We start from the raw sequence: 13,048 nt of genomic DNA, 5'->3' as shown, positions 1-13,048 counted from the left end.
CATCAATGTATAAAAGCTTATAATAATTGTGGGGGAGACTGGGGAGCACTGCAGGTTGTTATAGCAGGAGCCAGGAGTACATAATATTATATTAATTTAAAATTAAACAGTGCACACTTTTGCTGCAGGAGTGCCACTGCCAGTGTGACTAGTGGTGACCAGTGCCTGACCACCAGTATAGTAGTATATTGTTGTATACTATCTCTTTATCAACCAGTCTATATTAGCAGCAGACACAGTACAGTGCGGTAGTTCACGGCTGTGGCTACCTCTGTGTCGGCAGTCGGCACTCGGCAGGCAGTCCGTCCATCCATAATTGTATAATTATATACCACCTAACCGTGGTATTTTTTTTTCTTTCTTTATACCGTCGTCATAGTCATACTAGTTGTTACGAGTATACTACTATCTCTTTATCAACCAGTGTACAGTGCGGTAGTTCACGGCTGTGGCTACCTCTGTGTCGGCAGTCGGCAGGCAGTCCGTCCATCCATAATTGTATTATTATAATATATACCACCTAACCGTGGTTTTTTTTCCATTCTTTATACCGTCATAGTGTCATACTAGTTGTTACGAGTATACTACTATCTCTTTATCAACCAGTGTACAGTGCGGTAGTTCACGGCTGTGGCTACCTCTGTGTCGGCAGTCGGCAGGCAGTCCGTCCATCCATAATTGTATTATAATATATACCACCTAACCGTGGTTTTTTTTTCATTCTTTATACCGTCATAGTGTCATACTAGTTGTTACGAGTATACTACTATCTCTTTATCAACCAGTGTACAGTGCGGTAGTTCACGGCTGTGGCTACCTCTGTGTCGGCAGTCGGCAGGCAGTCCGTCCATCCATAATTGTATTATAATATATACCACCTAACCGTGGTTTTTTTTTCATTCTTTATACCGTCATAGTCAGTCATACTAGTTGTTACGAGTATACTACTATCTCTTTATCAACCAGTGTACAGTGCGGTAGTTCACGGCTGTGGCTACCTCTGTGTCGGCACTCGGCAGGCAGTCCGTCCATCCATAATTGTATTATAATATATACCACCTAACCGTGGTTTTTTTTTCATTCTTTATACCGTCATAGTGTCATACTAGTTGTTACGAGTATACTACTATCTCTTTATCAACCAGTGTACAGTGCGGTAGTTCACGGCTGTGGCTACCTCTGTGTCGGCAGTCGGCAGGCAGTCCGTCCATCCATAATTGTATTATAATATATACCACCTAACCGTGGTTTTTTTTTCATTCTTTATACCGTCATAGTCAGTCATACTAGTTGTTACGAGTATACTACTATCTCTTTATCAACCAGTGTACAGTGCGGTAGTTCACGGCTGTGGCTACCTCTGTGTCGGAACTCGGCAGGCAGTCCGTCCATCCATAATTGTATTACAATATATACCACCTAACCGTGGTTTTTTTTTCATTCTTTATACCGTCATAGTCAGTCATACTAGTTGTTACGAGTATACTACTATCTCTTTATCAACCAGTGTACAGTGCGGTAGTTCACGGCTGTGGCTACCTCTGTGTCGGCACTCGGCAGGCAGTCCGTCCATCCATAATTGTATTACAATATATACCACCTAACCGTGGTTTTTTTATACCACCTAACCGTGGCAGTCCGTCCATAATTGTATACTAGTATCCAATCCATCCATCTCCATTGTTTACCTGAGGTGCCTTTTAGTTCTGCCTATAAAATATGGAGAACAAAAAAGTTGAGGTTCCAAAATTAGGGAAAGATCAAGATCCACTTCCACCTCGTGCTGAAGCTGCTGCCACTAGTCATGGCCGAGACGATGAAATGCCAGCAACGTCGTCTGCCAAGGCCGATGCCCAATGTCATAGTACAGAGCATGTCAAATCCAAAACACCAAATATCAGAAAAAAAAGGACTCCAAAACCTAAAATAAAATTGTCGGAGGAGAAGCGTAAACTTGCCAATATGCCATTTACCACACGGAGTGGCAAGGAACGGCTGAGGCCCTGGCCTATGTTCATGGCTAGTGGTTCAGCTTCACATGAGGATGGAAGCACTCAGCCTCTCGCTAGAAAACTGAAAAGACTCAAGCTGGCAAAAGCACCGCAAAGAACTGTGCGTTCTTTGAAATCCCAAATCCACAAGGAGAGTCCAATTGTGTCGGTTGCGATGCCTGACCTTCCCAACACTGGACGTGAAGAGCATGCGCCTTCCACTATTTGCATGCCCCCTGCAAGTGCTGGAAGGAGCACCCGCAGTCCAGTTCCTGATAGTCAGATTGAAGATGTCAGTGTTGAAGTACACCAGGATGAGGAGGATATGGGTGTTGCTGGCGCTGGGGAGGAAATTGACCAGAAGGATTCTGATGGTGAGGTGGTTTGTTTAAGTCAGGCACCCGGGGAGACACCTGTTGTCCGTGGGAGGAATATGGCCGTTGACATGCCAGGTGAAAATACCAAAAAAATCAGCTCTTCGGTGTGGAGGTATTTCACCAGAAATGCGGACAACAGGTGTCAAGCCGTGTGTTCCCTTTGTCAAGCTGTAATAAGTAGGGGTAAGGACGCTAACCACCTCGGAACATCCTCCCTTATACGTCACCTGCAGCGCATTCATAATAAGTCAGTGACAAGTTCAAAAACTTTGGGTGACAGCGGAAGCAGTCCACTGACCAGTAAATCCCTTCCTCTTGTAACCAAGCTCACGCAAACCACCCCACCAACTCCCTCAGTGTCAATTTCCTCCTTCCCCAGGAATGCCAATAGTCCTGCAGGCCATGTCACTGGCAAGTCTGACGAGTCCTCTCCTGCCTGGGATTACTCCGATGCATCCTTGCGTGTAACGCCTACTGCTGCTGGCGCTGCTGTTGTTGCCGCTGGGAGTCGATGGTCATCCCAGAGGGGAAGTCGTAAGCCCACTTGTACTACTTCCAGTAAGCAATTGACTGTTCAACAGTCCTTTGCGAGGAAGATGAAATATCACAGCAGTCATCCTACTGCAAAGCGGATAACTGAGTCCTTGACAACTATGTTGGTGTTAGACGTGCGTCCGGTATCCGCCGTTAGTTCACAGGGAACTAGACAATTTATTGAGGCAGTGTGCCCCCGTTACCAAATACCATCTAGGTTCCACTTCTCTAGGCAGGCGATACCGAGAATGTACACGGACGTCAGAAAAAGACTCACCAGTGTCCTAAAAAATGCAGTTGTACCCAATGTCCACTTAACCACGGACATGTGGACAAGTGGAGCAGGGCAGGGTCAGGACTATATGACTGTGACAGCCCACTGGGTAGATGTATGGACTCCCGCCGCAAGAACAGCAGCGGCGGCACCAGTAGCAGCATCTCGCAAACGCCAACTCTTTCCTAGGCAGGCTACGCTTTGTATCACCGCTTTCCAGAATACGCACACAGCTGAAAACCTCTTACGGCAACTGAGGAAGATCATCGCGGAATGGCTTACCCCAATTGGACTCTCCTGTGGATTTGTGGCTTCGGACAACGCCAGCAATATTGTGTGTGCATTAAATATGGGCAAATTCCAGCACGTCCCATGTTTTGCACATACCTTGAATTTGGTGGTGCAGAATTTTTTAAAAAACGACAGGGGCGTGCAAGAGATGCTGTCGGTGGCCAGAAAAATTGCGGGACACTTTCGGCGTACAGGCACCACGTACAGAAGACTGGAGCACCACCAAAAACTACTGAACCTGCCCTGCCATCATCTGAAGCAAGAAGTGGTAACGAGGTGGAATTCAACCCTCTATATGCTTCAGAGGTTGGAGGAGCAGCAAAAGGCCATTCAAGCCTATACAATTGAGCACGATATAGGAGATGGAATGCACCTGTCTCAAGTGCAGTGGAGAATGATTTCAACGTTGTGCAAGGTTCTGATGCCCTTTGAACTTGCCACACGTGAAGTCAGTTCAGACACTGCCAGCCTGAGTCAGGTCATTCCCCTCATCAGGCTTTTGCAGAAGAAGCTGGAGGCATTGAAGAAGGAGCTAACACGGAGCGATTCCGCTAGGCATGTGGGACTTGTGGATGCAGCCCTTAATTCGCTTAACAAGGATTCACGGGTGGTCAATCTGTTGAAATCAGAGCACTACATTTTGGCCACCGTGCTCGATCCTAGATTTAAAGCCTACCTTGGATCTCTCTTTCCGGCAGACACAGGTCTGCTGGGGTTGAAAGACCTGCTGGTGACAAAATTGTCAAGTCAAGCGGAACGCGACCTGTCAACATCTCCTCCTTCACATTCTCCCGCAACTGGGGGTGCGAGGAAAAGGCTCAGAATTCCGAGCCCACCCGCTGGCGGTGATGCAGGGGAGTCTGGAGCGACTGCTGATGCTGACATCTGGTCCGGACTGAAGGACCTGACAACGATTACGGACATGTCGTCTACTGTCACTGCATATGATTCTCTCAACATTGATAGAATGGTGGAGGATTATATGAGTGACCGCATCCAAGTAGGCACGTCACACAGTCCGTACTTATACTGGCAGGAAAAAGAGGCAATTTGGAGGCCCTTGCACAAACTGGCTTTATTCTACCTAAGTTGCCCTCCCACAAGTGTGTACTCCGAAAGAGTGTTTAGTGCCGCCGCTCACCTTGTCAGCAATCGGCGTACGAGGTTACATCCAGAAAATGTGGAGAAGATGATGTTCATTAAAATGAATTATAATCAATTCCTCCGCGGAGACATTGACCAGCAGCAATTGCCTCCACAAAGTACACAGGGAGCTGAGATGGTGGATTCCAGTGGGGACGAATTGATAATCTGTGAGGAGGGGGATGTACACGGTGATATATCGGAGGGTGAAGATGAGGTGGACATCTTGCCTCTGTAGAGCCAGTTTGTGCAAGGAGAGATTAATTGCTTCTTTTTTGGGGGGGGTCCAAACCAACCCGTCATATCAGTCACAGTCGTGTGGCAGACCCTGTCACTGAAATGATGGGTTGGTTAAAGTGTGCATGTCCTGTTTTGTTTATACAACATAAGGGTGGGTGGGAGGGCCCAAGGATAATTCCATCTTGCACCTCTTTTTTCTTTTCTTTTTCTTTGCATCATGTGCTGATTGGGGAGGGTTTTTTGGAAGGGACATCCTGCGTGACACTGCAGTGCCACTCCTAGATGGGCCCGGTGTTTGTGTCGGCCACTAGGGTCGCTAATCTTACTCACACAGCTACCTCATTGCGCCTCTTTTTTTCTTTGCGTCATGTGCTGTTTGGGGAGGGTTTTTTGGAAGGGACATCCTGCGTGACACTGCAGTGCCACTCCTAGATGGGCCCGGTGTTTGTGTCGGCCACTAGGGTCGCTAATCTTACTCACACAGTCAGCTACCTCATTGCGCCTCTTTTTTCTTTGCGTCATGTGCTGTTTGGGGAGGGTTTTTTGGAAGGGCCATCCTGCGTGACACTGCAGTGCCACTCCTAGATGGGCCCGGTGTTTGTGTCGGCCACTAGGGTCGCTAATCTTACTCACACAGCTACCTCATTGCGCCTCTTTTTTTCTTTGCGTCATGTGCTGTTTGGGGAGGGTTTTTTGGAAGGGCCATCCTGCGTGACACTGCAGTGCCACTCCTAGATGGGCCCGGTGTTTGTGTCGGCCACTAGGGTCGCTAATCTTACTCACACAGCTACCTCATTGCGCCTCTTTTTTTCTTTGCGTCATGTGCTGTTTGGGGAGGGTTTTTTGGAAGGGACATCCTGCGTGACACTGCAGTGCCACTCCTAGATGGGCCCGGTGTTTGTGTCGGCCACTAGGGTCGCTTATCTTACTCACACAGCGACCTCGGTGCAAATTTTAGGACTAAAAATAATATTGTGAGGTGTGAGGTATTCAGAATAGACTGAAAATGAGTGTAAATTATGGTTTTTGAGGTTAATAATACTTTGGGATCAAAATGACCCCCAAATTCTATGATTTAAGCTGTTTTTTAGTGTTTTTGGAAAAAAACACCCGAATCCAAAACACACCCGAATCCGACAAAAATAATTCGGTGAGGTTTTGCCAAAACGCGTTCGAACCCAAAACACGGCCGCGGAACCGAACCCAAAACCAAAACACAAAACCCGAAAAATTTCAGGCGCTCATCTCTACTATATATATTATATATCTGTCTGACTGCTCAGCTCACACAGCTTATAATTGTGGGGGAGACTGGGGAGCACTACTGCAGTGCCAGTTATAGGTTATAGCAGGAGCCAGGAGTACATAATATTATATTAAAATTAAACAGTGCACACTTTTGCTGCAGGAGTGCCACTGCCAGTGTGACTAGTGACCAGTGACCTGACCACCAGTATATATAATATTAGTAGTATACTATCTCTTTATCAACCAGTCTATATTAGCAGCAGACACAATACAGTGCGGTAGTTCACGGCTGTGGCTACCTCTGTGTCGGCACTCGGCAGCCCGTCCATAATTGTATATACCACCTAACCGTGGTTTTTTTTTCTTTCTTTATACATACATACTAGTTACGAGTATACTATCTCTTTATCAACCAGTCTATATATTAGCAGCAGACACAGTACAGTGCGGTAGTTCACGGCTGTGGCTACCTCTGTGTCGGCACTCGGCAGCCCGTCCATAATTGTATATACCACCTAACCGTGGTTTTTTTTTCTTTCTTTATACATACATACTAGTTACGAGTATACTATCTCTTTATCAACCAGTCTATATATTAGCAGCAGACACAGTACAGTGCGGTAGTTCACGGCTGTGGCTACCTCTGTGTCGGCACTCGGCAGCCCGTCCATAATTGTATATACCACCTAACCGTGGTTTTTTTTTCTTTCTTTATACATACATACTAGTTACGAGTATACTATCTCTTTATCAACCAGTCTATATTAGCAGCAGACACAGTACAGTGCGGTAGTTCACGGCTGTGGCTACCTCTGTGTCGGCACTCGGCAGCCCGTCCATAATTGTATATACCACCTAACCGTGGTTTTTTTTTCTTTCTTTATACATACATACTAGTTACGAGTATACTATCTCTTTATCAACCAGTCTATATATTAGCAGCAGACACAGTACAGTGCGGTAGTTCACGGCTGTGGCTACCTCTGTGTCGGCACTCGGCAGCCCGTCCATAATTGTATATACCACCTAACCGTGGTTTTTTTTTCTTTCTTTATACATACATACTAGTTACGAGTATACTATCTCTTTATCAACCAGTCTATATATTAGCAGCAGACACAGTACAGTGCGGTAGTTCACGGCTGTGGCTACCTCTGTGTCGGCACTCGGCAGCCCGTCCATAATTGTATACTAGTATCCAATCCATCCATCTCCATTGTTTACCTGAGGTGCCTTTTAGTTGTGCCTATTAAAATATGGAGAACAAAAATGTTGAGGTTCCAAAATTAGGGAAAGATCAAGATCCACTTCCACCTCGTGCTGAAGCTGCTGCCACTAGTCATGGCCGAGACGATGAAATGAAAGCAACGTCGTCTGCCAAGGCCGATGCCCAATGTCATAGTACAGAGCATGTCAAATCCAAAACACCAAATATCAGTAAAAAAAGGACTCCAAAACCTAAAATAAAATTGTCGGAGGAGAAGCGTAAACTTGCCAATATGCCATTTACCACACGGAGTGGCAAGGAACGGCTGAGGCCCTGGCCTATGTTCATGGCTAGTGGTTCAGCTTCACATGAGGATGGAAGCACTCAGCCTCTCGCTAGAAAAATGAAAAGACTCAAGCTGGCAAAAGCAGCACAGCAAAGAACTGTGCATTCTTCGAAATCCCAAATCCACAAGGAGAGTCCAATTGTGTCGGTTGCGATGCCTGACCTTCCCAACACTGGACGTGAAGAGCATGCGCCTTCCACCATTTGCACGCCCCCTGCAAGTGCTGGAAGGAGCACCCGCAGTCCAGTTCCCGATAGTCAGATTGAAGATGTCAGTGTTGAAGTACACCAGGATGAGGAGGATATGGGTGTTGCTGGCGCTGGGGAGGAAATTGACCAGAAGGATTCTGATGGTGAGGTGGTTTGTTTAAGTCAGGCACCCGGGGAGACACCTGTTGTCCGTGGGAGGAATATGGCCGTTGACATGCCAGGTGAAAATACCAAAAAAATCAGCTCTTCGGTGTGGAGGTATTTCACCAGAAATGCGGACAACAGGTGTCAAGCCGTGTGTTCCCTTTGTCAAGCTGTAATAAGTAGGGGTAAGGACGTTAACCACCTCGGAACATCCTCCCTTATACGTCACCTGCAGCGCATTCATAATAAGTCAGTGACAAGTTCAAAAACTTTGGGTGACAGCGGAAGCAGTCCACTGACCAGTAAATCCCTTCCTCTTGTAACCAAGCTCACGCAAACCACCCCACCAACTCCCTCAGTGTCAATTTCCTCCTTCCCCAGGAATGCCAATAGTCCTGCAGGCCATGTCACTGGCAATTCTGACGAGTCCTCTCCTGCCTGGGATTCCTCCGATGCATCCTTGCGTGTAACGCCTACTGCTGCTGGCGCTGCTGTTGTTGCCGCTGGGAGTCGATGGTCATCCCAGAGGGGAAGTCGTAAGCCCACTTGTACTACTTCCAGTAAGCAATTGACTGTTCAACAGTCCTTTGCGAGGAAGATGAAATATCACAGCAGTCATCCTACTGCAAAGCGGATAACTGAGTCCTTGACAACTATGTTGGTGTTAGACGTGCGTCCGGTATCCGCCGTTAGTTCACAGGGAACTAGACAATTTATTGAGGCAGTGTGCCCCCGTTACCAAATACCATCTAGGTTCCACTTCTCTAGGCAGGCGATACCGAGAATGTACACGGACGTCAGAAAAAGACTCACCAGTGTCCTAAAAAATGCAGTTGTACCCAATGTCCACTTAACCACGGACATGTGGACAAGTGGAGCAGGGCAGGGTCAGGACTATATGACTGTGACAGCCCACTGGGTAGATGTATGGACTCCCGCCGCAAGAACAGCAGCGGCGGCACCAGTAGCAGCATCTCGCAAACGCCAACTCTTTCCTAGGCAGGCTACGCTTTGTATCACCGCTTTCCAGAATACGCACACAGCTGAAAACCTCTTACGGCAACTGAGGAAGATCATCGCGGAATGGCTTACCCCAATTGGACTCTCCTGTGGATTTGTGGCATCGGACAACGCCAGCAATATTGTGTGTGCATTAAATATGGGCAAATTCCAGCACGTCCCATGTTTTGCACATACCTTGAATTTGGTGGTGCAGAATTTTTTAAAAAACGACAGGGGCGTGCAAGAGATGCTGTCGGTGGCCAGAAAAATTGCGGGACACTTTCGGCGTACAGGCACCACGTACAGAAGACTGGAGCACCACCAAAAACTACTGAACCTGCCCTGCCATCATCTGAAGCAAGAAGTGGTAACGAGGTGGAATTCAACCCTCTATATGCTTCAGAGGCTGGAGGAGCAGCAAAAGGCCATTCAAGCCTATACAATTGAGCACGATATAGTAGGTGGAATGCACCTGTCTCAAGTGCAGTGGAGAATGATTTCAACGTTGTGCAAGGTTCTGATGCCCTTTGAACTTGCCACACGTGAAGTCAGTTCAGACACTGCCAGCCTGAGTCAGGTCATTCCCCTCATCAGGCTTTTGCAGAAGAAGCTGGAGGCATTGAAGAAGGAGCTAAAAGGGAGCGATTCCGCTAGGCATGTGGGACTTGTCGATGCAGCCCTTAATTCGCTTAACAAGGATTCACGGGTGGTCAATCTGTTGAAATCAGAGCACTACATTTTGGCCACCGTGCTCGATCCTAGATTTAAAGCCTACCTTGGATCTCTCTTTCCGGCAGACACAGGTCTGCTGGGGTTGAAAGACCTGCTGGTGACAAAATTGTCAAGTCAAGCGGAACGCGACCTGTCAACATCTCCTCCTTCACATTCTCCCGCAACTGGGGGTGCGAGGAAAAGGCTCAGAATTCCGAGCCCACCCGCTGGCGGTGATGCAGGGCAGTCTGGAGCGACTGCTGATGCTGACATCTGGTCCGGACTGAAGGACCTGACAACGATTACGGACATGTCGTCTACTGTCACTGCATATGATTCTCTCAACATTGATAGAATGGTGGAGGATTATATGAGTGACCGCATCCAAGTAGGCACGTCACACAGTCCGTACTTATACTGGCAGGAAAAAGAGGCAATTTGGAGGCCCTTGCACAAACTGGCTTTATTCTACCTAAGTTGCCCTCCCACAAGTGTGTACTCCGAAAGAGTGTTTAGTGCCGCCGCTCACCTTGTCAGCAATCGGCGTACGAGGTTACATCCAGAAAATGTGGAGAAGATGATGTTCATTAAAATGAATTATAATCAATTCCTCCGCGGAGACATTGACCAGCAGCAATTGCCCCCACAAAGTACACAGGGAGCTGAGATGGTGGATTCCAGTGGGGACGAATTGATAATCTGTGAGGAGGGGGATGTACACGGTGATATATCGGAGGGTGAAGATGAGGTGGACATCTTGCCTCTGTAGAGCCAGTTTGTGCAAGGAGAGATTAATTGCTTCTTTTTTGGGGGGGGTCCAAACCAACCCGTCATATCAGTCACAGTCGTGTGGCAGACCCTGTCACTGAAATGATGGGTTGGTTAAAGTGTGCATGTCCTGTTTTGTTTATACAACATAAGGGTGGGTGGGAGGGCCCAAGGACAATTCCATCTTGCACCTCTTTTTTCTTTTCTTTTTCTTTGCATCATGTGCTGATTGGGGAGGGTTTTTTGGAAGGGACATCCTGCGTGACACTGCAGTGCCACTCCTAGATGGGCCCGGTGTTTGTGTCGGCCACTAGGGTCGCTAATCTTACTCACACAGTCAGCTACCTCATTGCGCCTCTTTTTTTCTTTGCGTCATGTGCTGTTTGGGGAGGGTTTTTTGGAAGGGACATCCTGCGTGACACTGCAGTGCCACTCCTAGATGGGCCCGGTGTTTGTGTCGGCCACTAGGGTCGCTAATCTTACTCACACAGCTACCTCATTGCGCCTCTTTTTTTCTTTGCGTCATGTGCTGTTTGGGGAGGTTTTTTTGGAAGGGACATCCTGCGTGACACTGCAGTGCCACTCCTAGATGGGCCCGGTGTTTGTGTCGGCCACTAGGGTCGCTAATCTTACTCACACAGCTACCTCATTGCGCCTCTTTTTTTCTTTGCGTCATGTGCTGTTTGGGGAGGGTTTTTTGGAAGGGCCATCCTGCGTGACACTGCAGTGCCACTCCTAGATGGGCCCGGTGTTTGTGTCGGCCACTAGGGTCGCTAATCTTACTCACACAGCTACCTCATTGCGCCTCTTTTTTTCTTTGCGTCATGTGCTGTTTGGGGAGGGTTTTTTGGAAGGGACATCCTGCGTGACACTGCAGTGCCACTCCTAGATGGGCCCGGTGTTTGTGTCGGCCACTAGGGTCGCTTATCTTACTCACACAGCGACCTCGGTGCAAATTTTAGGACTAAAAATAATATTGTGAGGTGTGAGGTATTCAGAATAGACTGAAAATGAGTGTAAATTATGGTTTTTGAGGTTAATAATACTTTGGGATCAAAATGACCCCCAAATTCTATGATTTAAGCTGTTTTTTAGTGTTTTTTGAAAAAAACACCCGAATCCAAAACACACCCGAATCCGACAAAAAAATTCGGTGAGGTTTTGCCAAAACGCGTTCGAACCCAAAACACAGCCGCGGAACCGAACCCAAAACCAAAACACAAAACCCGAAAAATTTCAGGCGCTCATCTCTAGTGTTTACCATGTCTGCACACAATTCAAAGAATTTATGCTGATGACACCTCTGATGCAAGTAAGGCACTTTTAATTGCACCCTAACACTCTAACAACTGGCAGTAATCATAGCATTATACTGTATAACTTGCAGCAAAAAGTTTGTCACATCTTCTGTACACCATTTGATGCTTACATGTCATTAAAAAGACTGTGGTGTCCAAAGTGCTGAAATTCGAAAGTCACTGTCACAACCCGTACTAGGACCCTTTCCTTTATTTAAAAATTTCTACAGCTCACACTAGAAATCCTATTGATCCCTTTCCCAGACAATATTGTGAACAATAGCCCATAGGGTTAAGCCGCTAATACCATTTGAATTTGGTATTAGCTACCAAGAAGCATTTTGGAGGTTGGTAAATATATGAATTAAGCTGCCCCGAGAGAAATGATCGCAGCAGATATCTCCAATATCTACAGTGCCCCCCTAGTTGCAATCCTGGGATACGTATTATTTGCGGGGTCATCCATTTTCAGGGATATCCTGCAATAAGTAATTGAGGCTATCGACACTACCATCCTATCCCCCCTGTTCGACTCACTTCTCTCTTCTATTGTCTCTCTCTCATGCCCTGAACAAGCCACTTCCCTATATAATGCATCCCTTACTTCTGCATCCCACCAGATCTTCAGCAACCAGCCATCTCCTTTCCCTTATCACCCCTTATCACCCCTCCCCATCCCTCTTACCAACTCTGACATCTTTCTCCCATGTATCTGCACTATCTGGTGAGGAAATCATGGCCCTCATCCATTCCTGCCCTCCCCCCATTTCCTTACTTGACACTATCCCCTCCTGCCTCCTCCACAACCTCTCTCCTTCTGCCTGTTCCCACCTCCTCAATCTCTCCCTCTCATCAGGCACTGTCCCCTCTTCCTCCAAGCATGCACTTGTCTGCCCTATTCTTAAAAGACCTACCCTTGATCCAAACATCATCTCCAAATACCAACCCATCTCTCTCCTCTATTTTGCCTCCAAACTCCTTGAGCATATTGTCTACAACCACCTTACTGCCTTTCTTTCCTCCCACTCACTGCTTGACCTATTCTGGTCTAGCTTCCATCCACTCCACTCCACTCCACTGAAACTGCCCTAAAAAAGTCTGCATTGACCTCCATTCTGCCAAGTCTAAGGGCCACTTCTCTCTGCTTATTCTTCTTGACCTCCCTGCTGCTTTTGACACTGTGGGTCACCCTCTCCTTCTGCACATCCTTCACTCCCTTGATCTGCGTTATCATTCACTCCTGGCGGCTATGTCTATAACCATTC

Source organism: Pseudophryne corroboree, chromosome 2 (genome assembly GCF_028390025.1).
Source record: "Pseudophryne corroboree isolate aPseCor3 chromosome 2, aPseCor3.hap2, whole genome shotgun sequence".
NCBI classification, from domain to species: domain Eukaryota; kingdom Metazoa; phylum Chordata; class Amphibia; order Anura; family Myobatrachidae; genus Pseudophryne; species Pseudophryne corroboree.
The sequence above is the reverse complement of the archived record's forward strand: the minus strand, read 5'-3'. Positions refer to the sequence as shown.